At 42.6% G+C, this 11017-nt stretch overlaps 1 pseudogene; it reads right to left on the bottom strand.

Moving 5' to 3' along the window:
* Window positions 1–1202: 1202 nt before the first annotated feature.
* On the bottom strand, window positions 1203–6733 carry LOC122643544 (annotated as a pseudogene).
* Between the last annotated feature and the right edge of the window lie 4284 nt (window positions 6734–11017).

Here is an 11017-nt window from a genome sequence, read left to right as displayed (position 1 = left end):
GGATGCTGGACTCTGGAGATTGAGATGTCGGTGGAGAGTGGAGAGTGAGACTGGAGAGATAAGACCGTTAGAAAGGGGTTTAGAAAATTAAAACTTGTTTAGAAGGGTAAAAGAACACGATACTTACAGACTGGAGATGTCACTGGACGCAGGTGGAGGACCGGAGGTTGCTTCTCTCGCCGGTGGGGGTGGATGCTGGAGATGGGGGTATCGGTGGAGAGGAGAGGTTAGAACTTAGAAAGGGAAAGGGGATTAGATTTTAGAAGGAAAAGGAAAAAAAAAAAACACGATACTTAGAGCCCATTTGGTAACACTTCTGTTCCAGAACAGGTGTTTTTTATCTTTATCATTTTTTTCTGTTTTTACGCTGGAAACATGTTTCTGGGCTCTAACATGGTGCTTGGTAAACTTGTTCCAGAAACATTTTTAGAACAAAAAAACAACACAATTTCGCTTAGTAAAACTTGTTCTAGAACACTTGTTACCAAATTAATGAATTATTACAAAAATGTCATTACTTGACTAAACTTACATAAAATTAAGATGAAAACATCCACCATGATCATATATGAATATCCAAAAAGGATCTTGGTGGATTCAAACCACCATTCCCTTAGAACATGCTTGAGATACGCTCATGTTCCAAGTGCTCTACCAATTTGAGCTAAAGACCCAACAGGTAGAGTTTGTAGGAGAGTACAGGTATGACATTGGGGGTGCAAATTACTGAGATAAGTAAAGAGGTGAGAGGGAGAATCTAACAAAAAATAATTGGAGATGAAAACTGCATCAGATCTAAATTGGTTACATGTGATTCTCAAGGGTTTGACAAATTATGCACCAAAATCATCTAAAAAATAAAGTAGGCCCTAAAGAGAGAGTGACATGAAAGAATGATTTCAATATAGAGGTTTCTTCCATATTCCATTGGCTACTCCTCCAGGCTTCGGCAATAAACACAAGCAACAACTTAAGGAAACAATAAAGTTCTCTTCTAACATCTATGTAGATGGTAAGAAGTGCTAGGAGCCTAATCCTCAAGTAAGTTTCTTAATTTAATGGTCTATTATGCAATCATTAACTTAACATTTACAACTAGAAATGGTCCAGTGAAATATGAATAAACCTGCAAGTACTTATGAGGGAAGTTCTCATAAGCAATAGAACTTACTTGTTTCATACATCTCATCTCAATATAAAATTTTATTATGTACAGATGAACATATGAAGAGAAAAGAGAAAACTAATCTCTTCATACAATTGAGACAAAAAGAAAACTGATCTCCTTGTTCAGAGCAGATGAAATTAAATGGAACAATAGTATCAAACAATTGAGTAATGGGTGGAGAAAGAACCAGATTTAGGAATCAGCAGAAGCTTTGGAGATCACTACGGTTTCCATCGCTGTTCTCTTGGCAATGGCGTACTTATAGGCTAGCAACAATTACTTGGGAAATCTTAGGATATTCAATATAACATTCTGGCCATCAAGATAGATCTTCTTAGTGAGTTCCCAACCTAAGGCATTTACACTACGAGGATCTGTGAGGACACAATGATTTTCATCATACTTATTATACAAAGAACTCTCCTTTGGATGTATTTCATAGCCTATATACTTAAGGCCAAGCTCAATTGCAGGTTCACCACAGTAAGTATTTGCAGCCCAGTCTGTGCCAAGAGGGATAATATGGATGAATACAGTGCCAGGCCTCATAAACAGAAGATGTGTTAGAGCAGCACCATGGACACCAATCATAGCATCACTAGAATTAAGAACCTGATAAATCATCGCCAGCTCTGTTGTGGGTTTTGGTAGCAAGATTTCAACTTCGAAACCAATTTCTTTTGCAGATTTCACCAATGCAGCTTCATTGGTTAACACCCTTGTTCCTTTTCTAGATATGATAACACCCTTGTAACCAATTTAGATCTCACACACTCACACCCACCCACCCCTTGCTGCCCCTACAGTCCTACACACACTCACAAACTCACAAACTCACACACTCACCCACCCCTTGCTGCCCCTACACACACTCACCCACTCACCCACCCCTAGCTGCCTCTACACACACTCACCCACCCCTTTCATATAATACGACGCATCAGACTGAAAAAAAATTATTTAACCATCCCAAGTGAAAACCAAATCATCAAACTAGAAATTAAACCATACAAAACCAAATGCAGCGTACAACCCAAACGAATCCCAATTACCAAACTCTAGAAATCAAAGATATGGCCTTCAAGCTACTGAATCGTATTAAGACCCACCAAAGCCATTCTTGACTTTCTATATATAATACAAATAGCAACAATCTGGAAATACCATAGCTGTCTATAACCTATGAAGATTGGAGATCCATAAAGAGTCTAAACAAAGTACGCCTATCTACTACCATATTGTCATGGATTATTATTAGATTCCATTCTCAAAAATGGTTTTGGTCTGAGAAGACAAAGGCCATGAAGCTTGGATCGGTGGTCTGAGAAGACAAAGGCCATGACAGTATACACTTCTATCAGAGAAGGGGTTGTTTGACAAATATGAGGTCGCAGAGAGGGGTTTTACCTGTGAAGCTTGGATTGGTGCAGAATTTGTGACTCGAATTTGGATCATTGGGAAAAGCCACACAATCATTACTTGGATTTTTAGGGTTTCTGCAAAAAACAGAATACAAGGCTTATATAAATGTAACAGAAGAAGAAGAAAAAAAGAAGAAGAGAAGAAGCAACTTAGCTATCCAAAAAAAAAAGAAAGAGAAGAAGCAGAGCAGAGGAAGAAGAGAAGAAGCAAAGCAGAGAAAGACGAGAAGAAGCAGAGCAGAGGAAGAAGAGAAGAAGCAACTTACCTATCCAACAGATCTAGGGTTTAGTTGGAGAAGATGCTGTCGCAAGGAACCAGCGGCTCGGTGGAGCAGACAATGGAGATAGGGAGTCTCTCGTTGAAGGAGTCCTTCGCTGGAGTCCAAGAATTATCGGGCACATATTCTCTATTTTGTTTCAATTGAAGTGTTTCAAAACTGAAGAAACAAGTTTACCTTGTTTCGTAATTTTGTGTTTTACTTGTTTTTTTTTACCTGGTTTGTTTCAGTAGCACATAAAAACAGACCGGTGGACCCAAACGGTAGATTCCATTTTTATGTGCTAGAAGCACAGAAAAATACCAAAAATAAAAAATAGAAGTGTTACCAAACGGGCCCTTACAGACTATAGCAGTACAGTTAGTCTCACCGGAAGCCGATGCAGGATGGGGATTGCGAGGGAGGACTGAGAACTTGAGAAGGAGTCGAAGGAGTGAAGTTTGACTGAGAACTGAGTGACTGTCTGAGCTTTGAGTCTCTGATGGAGTCGCTGCAAGCCTGCAAGTTGTCGCCTCGACGGATGCTGGTGGCCGATGAGGACTGAGAGGGAAGCCTCGAAGGACTGAGGTCTCAAATCACTGCCGCTTCTTTTCTCTTTCGGTTTTTTTTCTTTTGATTTTGGTATGTCGTGAAGCCAGCGAAGGTGAATTGATTAATTCGATTTGGTATTTTGGTAATTTAGGTATTTAGGTTTTGTTTTTTTATTTTAAGTTTAACATATGATTCCATGCTTCTCAGAGCATGGAACTAAAAATGTACAACCAATGAAATATTTCCAACTAGAATAACTTATAAATACATAAAAAAAATTAAAAAACAAAAGTAAACAAGACAAAGGGCCTAAGGCGACTGCCCAGAAGAAATGGCGTCCCAAGGCACTTAAGGAGATGCCTTGGTGTCTAAGGCGCTCGCCTTTGTGGTGTACAATAAAGCGTCCCATCGCCTAGCCCCTGTATAACCGCCTGGACGCCATAGCGCCGCCTAGGCGACACCTTGATAACTATGGGGTGACTAGGACGACACGTGTCATCCCAATAAGCTACCAGGATCACAAATGCAGTGTCGCAATACATAGTCTTAAACTAATATTAAAACACATTAATATTAGAGTGCAAAAGATAAGAAATATTACATTTCCAAATGATCAGAAATAAGCAGAAGCGTATAATCAATAGTTACAAGATGTTCACTGGCTAAATGATAATAGTACTGTAGTTGACACATTTTCCTATGACCATCTAGTAACTACAAAAGGTATAACATAAATGCTTATACAAGGGCATCAAGCCTCAAAAGAATCAAAAGGTGGGAACAAGTCCCAAGTATCAATACGGCCTGTAGGCACAGTCATCACAAGGACATCCATCATCGTGCTCCTCAGACACAGCCTTAGGGTTCTTGATACCGATATCGTCATACTTCGAGGCCTGGACCTCGAGTCCAGCGAAGTAAACATCACCTACAACAACATCTAAAAGAGTGTGCAAAAAGGGGGTTAGCTCTACTGAGCCAATGAGGGGATGGGGATGCACATACATACAAAAGCATAGATAGTCCATGGTGCATGCTATTATTAATCAATTACCACCTAACACACAATACTAAGTCAGGGTATATGCTACTGCAATAACTCGAAAAAACACTGTGGATCCTTCCATTCTCGCCAAAGAGAAACCTCAGTTATTACCTTGGGGCCCGTGCCGACCGTGGCCTCATACCACCCATATGCAAACGTCGATAACCATTACTACCCCTGGCCTGGCCTCCCAAACTCTCCACAAACGACAGGTGCTCTGGCTACCCAACACCTAATCCCTTGTTGGTAAGGGTTGTAGCATAGGGAATTGATCCTAACCACAGATATACTATATGAGTTCTATCGTGTCGAGAAGTATTCCAGGTGTATCAATGTCCCAGTCCATCTAACATTCGATCGGGTACTAGCACAACACGACGTATACAGGCATGAATGACATGCAATTTACAAGCTCACATAATCCTGGGGTTCCGACACCGTTACATCCCGACATCGTAACCCTACACAATCCACATCATCATAATCATCATCATTAAATAAGAATTTATGCAATAATGCAATCATGCTCATAATGTTGCAAACAACAATATACATGCATAGATATAATAAACAAACCCAACAATGCCCAAAACCCACTCACCAAAAATCCGTGTATAGTTGTGTCTAGTATAGGTTGCTTTGGTATACGTCCTCCTGTACTAATTAGACAGCCTAGGGATGTGTGAACATAGGTTAGAAGGGTGTAGGTGGGTCCCATGAGGGGTCCCCAAGGTTTGCCTAAGTGTATAGCAAAAGAACCTCAAATGGAGGCACTCTCATTGAATTCGTTGGTGGATCCGTTCTCAATTAAGAGAGACAGTGTTTGAACGAAACCTCGAACGTAACCCAATACGTGGGTCTGTTGGTAAGTCCATTCAGACCAAACCTTAAATTTAAATTTTAACTCTTTAAGCTGAACGGGTCCTCGAATGGACTCCCCATAATTGGGTTCGTTGGTGGATCCGTTCGCACCAGCATACGAATTCCTTAAGCTATCAGGTTCCCAACCCAAATCCTTAGATGTATTATGATTTTAAGGCTTGGAAAGGGTCATTACAATGTCCAATAAGGTCAAGAGGACTTAGCCCTAGCTTGGTCTTGGGGATTCATGTGTTGGATCCCTCTTAGTTTTCCATTTCTAGGTTTAGAGTTGTTTAGAGCTCAACTCAGCAACATGAGTTGCAAGGAGGGTCTCTAAGGCCTGTAATTTATAGTGTAAGGTCCATTGATAGGGTTCATTCAATAGCCAAGGCCACACCTTGGGTTCCAAGTGGAACCCTAGGTCACAACTGGTCCAAAGGTGGGTCATTTATTCCCAAATGAGGAGAGATGCGGAAGATGAAGGGAGTGAGAGCCCTTACCTAACCAAGGTGTGAAGCTAATGGTGCTTCCCCAAGTGACAACCCTCCTCTTTCTTCTCTTCTCCAAGCTCCCACGATTTTGGTTGTTGGAAGTAGTAATGACCAATAAATGGCCAAGGTTCCTATTTATAGCAAGTAACCTCTTAAGGCATGTTTGGATGGTCCTAAGAATGTTTCTATTTAAAATGGACTTTGGGCCTTGTGAGCCCACAAGCAAGGTCCAACAATATAATGTGAGGGTAAGGGTGGGGTCCACCATGTTTGGGAACCTTGCCTTGGTGTCTAGGATATGGGCACGTGGGTCCCACACAAGACAAACAACATACCAGCATCAAACAGTACGAATGGCTCCTTGAACATGACTCATCAACGGTGGGTCCGTTCGTGGATCCGTTCTAGCTAAAAGGGCTGGACAATAAAAGGAAGGCCTCTGGCCCTTAGCCCGTACTTCAAGGTCGTGGAGGGGAACATACATATGTGTAAACAAGGTTGGTAACTTACCCCCTGACTGTCACGATGTGTCCCCTATGATCCCAAAGTGTTTCCCCACTTCGATGCCATGTTCATCACAAAGTGAAATGTCTACATGGGGCGACATGGGGTCTGCCCTCCGGTACTCCTCGCTCTTAGGGATGGTACTGGAAAGGTAGTCGACAAAGTCGCCATCGATGAATCTTTCCCACTCCCAGTTGAGGAACCTTTCTTTGACGGGCAAGCCCGTGAAGTCATCAATGATCTTATGAGTGGGCTTGACCACCAAGGCGAACAGCTCACCAGCATATGTGGCAGCACCATCTATACATCATAACGATAATAATTAGAATATTAGGATCTAGCTGCGGGTATAACATTCCCCCCACCTTACAAGAAATTTCGTCCCCAAAATTTGACATACCTTGTAAGTAACCAAAGGAGTACTTCGCTTGCATCTCTACTTCTGCCTCCCAAGATGCCTCTTCCTCTGGATGATTACACCATTTCACCTTCACATAGTGGATAGGTCAGTTGCGAAGGTAAATGATCTTGCTATCCAGAATCTTCTCGAGTTGTTCTTTGTAAGACATATCAGCTAAGAGCTCCGGTGGTTCACTTGATAGAACATGGCTCGGGTCATGAACATACTTCTGTAATATTGACACATGAAATACGTCATGCACACCCTCTAATGATGGAGGAAGTGCTAACCGATAAGCCACTGGCCCGATCCTCGCAAGAATCTCATAAGGTCCAATAAATCTCAGACTTAGCTTGCCCTTCTTGCTGAATCGCATCACCCCTTTGGTGGGTGACACCTTGAGAAACACTTTGTTCCTGATAGTGAATTCCAAATCCTTTCGTCTTAAGTCTGCATAACCCTTCTGTCTAGACTGAGCTGCCTTGATTCGCTCATAAATCAGATCCACCTTCTCACAATTTGCCTGGATCAACTCTGGACCAAGAATATGCTACTCACCTACTTCATCCCAGTACAAAGGTGTTCTGCATTTCTTCACGTACTGAGCTTCAAACGGCGCCATACCAATGGTAGCCTGGTAACTATTATTATAAGCAAATTTGATGAGCGAGATATACTCATCCCAACTACCTTGCATGTCAATGGCACAGGCTCGGAGAATATCCTCTAAGGTATGTATAGTCTTCTCCGACTGTCCATCTGTTTGAGGGTAGAAAGTTATGCTGAAGCTCACAATGTGCCCATAGCTTTCTGGAATCCACCCTAGAACTTAGATGTAAATTTGGGATCACGGTTAGAGATAATACTAATTGAAACTCCATGCAAGTGAACCACATTATCAATATATAAACGAGCCTGCTTGTCCATCGAGTAGGTGATCCTCATAGGAATGAAGTGAGCTGTCTTTGTCAATCTGTCTATAATGACCCATATGGCATTGACACCTCTAGGTGTATGGGGCACCCGGTGACGAAGTCTATGGTAACATGCTCCCACTTCCACTCCAGGACGGGCAGCGACTATAACAAGCCATGAGGTCGTTGCCTGTCCACCTTCACCTGCTGACAAGTGAGACATTTTGCCACAATCTCAGCGACATCTCTCTTCATTCCATTCTATAGTAGTGCCCTTTCAAATCCTTGTACATTTTCATGCTGCCTGGATGGATAGAGTAAGGAGAGTCATGGGCTTCTGCCAAAATTTCCTTTCTCAACTGAGCATTATTAGGAACACATAGCCGATCTCTAAACATGAAAGCACCATTCTCAGTCAGTGTGAAGTCTGGATCTCGCTGCGTGTCTTCCCGAATAGCTTCAATGATGAATCTTCCTCGAAAACCTGAGCTGACTGGATCCTTTCCACCAGAGTCAATTATACTGATAAGGCTGTCAAAGATAGGGTAACACCCTCTACCACTAACTCTAGATCCATCCTTTTTGCTTCCTCAACAAGTTTCTCGCTAACAGCCAATGATGCCAAGGACAAGGTCTGAGATTTCCAACTTAACGCATTTGCCACCACATTTGCTTTACCCGAAATGTAATGGATGGTGCAGTCATAATCTTTCATCAACTCCAACCAACGCCTCTGTCTCATGTTGAGTTCCTTCTGTATGAAGAAGTACTTGAGGCTCTTGTGATCACTGTGATTCTCGCTCTTTTCCCCCATACAAATAATGTCTCCAGATTTTTAGAGCGAAAACCACAGCTGCAAGCTCTAGATCATGGATTGGGTAATTCTTCTCATAATCTTTCAAGTGTCGAGAAGCGTAGGTCACTACCTTCCCATCTTGCATTAGAACATAGCCAAGGCTCATCTTCGATGCATCATTGTAAACTACCAGCCCTCCAGTACCATTAGGAATGGTGAGCATTGGAGTAGAAATTAGCCTCTGCTTCAACTCCTGGAAGCTTTTCTCACAATCATCAGACCACTCGAACTTCATTCCTTTTCGGGTCAATCATGTCATTGGAGCTAAAATTCTTGAGAAGTTCTCGATGAATCTTCTATAATAGCCAGCTAGGCCCAAGAAACTGCGAACGTTTGCCACATTCTTGGGTGTCTCCCTATCAACTATCGACTTCACCTTGTCAGGATCAACTTCAATACCCTTGGCAAAGATAAGGTGTCCCAGGAATGCTACTTGTTGCAACCAGAATTCACATTTATTGAACTTGGCATACAGTTGCTTCTCTCTCAGACGTTGTCGTACCAAACGGAGGTGGTCTGCATGCTCTTCTTTACTCTTAGAGTAAACTAAGATGTCATCAATGAAGATGATGACATACTTGTCTAGTACATCATGAAACACCCGTTTCATCAATTGTATGAAGGCTGCCGGGGCGTTGGTCAATCCAAAGGACATAACCAAGAATTCGTAGTGACCATACTGAGATCTGAAGGCTGTCTTGCCGATTTCACTATCCCTGATCTTCAACTGATGGTACCCTGACCGAAGGTCAATCTTCGAGAACACCTTGGTACTTTATAGTTGATCGAACAAGTCATCGATTCTGAGCAACGAATATCGGTTCTTGATTGTCAACTTATTGAGCTCACGGTTGTCTATGTACATTCTCATACTACCGTCCTTCTTCACAAACAAAATAGGTGCTCCCTATGGAGATACACTGGGTCTAATGAAACCTTTCTTCAACAGGTCTTGAAGTTGTTCTTGTAGTTCCTTCAACTCAGTTGGTGCCATCTTGTAGGGAGCCTTAGACATTAGGACTGTACTCGGTATCAAGTCGATCATGAACTCTATCTCACAATCCGATGGTAACCATATTAGGTCTTCCGGAACGATGTTCGAACAACCCTCACCATGCTTATATCTTCAATTGGCCTAACCTTAGCTTCAGTGTCTACCACAGAGGCTAGGTAACACTGACACCCTTCATCCAATAGCTTCTAAACTTGAAGGGCAGAGATAATGGCTTTCTTGGGCTTCTCCCTTTTAATACCCTTGAATGTAAACTCTGTGCCCTCTCCTGGCTTGAACAGGATCTTCCTCTCTAAACAAATTAGATTGGCACCATGAGTGGATAGCCAATCCATGCCCAAGATCACGTCGAAGTCTTTCATATCCAGTACTATTAAAGTTACCACCAACTCACGGTCACATATACGTACAGGACAAGGGTCATATACCACACTAAGCTCGACCTTGCTACCTGTTGGAGTGCTAACAATTAGGTTTTGAGCCATTTGTCTCAGTTTGATCGGTATCTTCTTGGTAAAAGAAGGGGACACAAAGGAATGTGACACCCCTGAATCAATCAACACATAAGCTAGTTGTGAACAAACAGAAATCATACCTGACAGACACCAAAATAAACCAATTATAGTAGTAAAACCTATATGCATGCACCATTTAAGGATTGAGTGCGATACCTATGATGACACCCGAGTCAACATGGGCTTCCTCATTGGTGATGAAGTTTATGTGCCCTTGAGTTTTGTTTGTACGTGCAGGAAGAAGAGCGCAAATGGCTACCCGGGGTTAGGATGCCTTAGGAGCCCTAGGTGTTGCAAAATTTCCATATTAGGGACGTGGGCAATCCCTAATCATGTGCCCAGTTTCATTGCAGTTATAGCACATAAGGGTTTGAGTGCCATAATGGGGTACTGCAGCTGTCTTGGGGGCCTGGGCTGCATCAGGTCTGCGGTACTGAGTTGGGGAGGTGGTGGAGTAAGATCCCCTCTAGAATTTGCTGGATAACTTGAAACTAGAGGAACCCATGGGCCTCTTGCCAGCTTGTATGGCCCTGTAGTTGTCCTGTTTCTGATCCTCAATTATCTTAGCAGCTTGGACCACCTCTGCATACGTGGGATAGTTATGCAGCACCACAGAAGTACTGATGCTAGGTTTAAGTCCCTTTTCAAACTTCCTTGCCTTGACCTCATCAGGCTACATGTGCACTGGTGCAAAACAAAAGAGTTCTTCAAACAACTGTTGGTACTCAAGGACCTACTTGGAGCCCTGGACATGGCTCATGAACTCGGCTTCCTTCTTATCTCAAAAGTTCCAGGGATAATAGTTCTTAAGGACAGACTTCGGTGAATTGGGTCCAAGTAGTATTGGGGTAAGTGGCCCAAAAGTTCTCCTTGGAGGAACACCACCAAGCATCGGCGTCACCTCGAAACTAGTACACCGCACATCTTATCTTCTCTGTATCGGTGCACTGAAGCACCTCAAAAATCCTCTCTAGATCCCGAATCCACCAAGTTGGGAGTAGAGTATCATTGGCCATTCTAT

This window comes from Telopea speciosissima, chromosome 10, assembly GCF_018873765.1.
Source record: "Telopea speciosissima isolate NSW1024214 ecotype Mountain lineage chromosome 10, Tspe_v1, whole genome shotgun sequence".
Lineage (NCBI taxonomy): Eukaryota > Viridiplantae > Streptophyta > Magnoliopsida > Proteales > Proteaceae > Telopea > Telopea speciosissima.
Note: the sequence above shows the minus strand (reverse complement) of the source record. Positions and strands in the feature narration are given on the sequence as shown.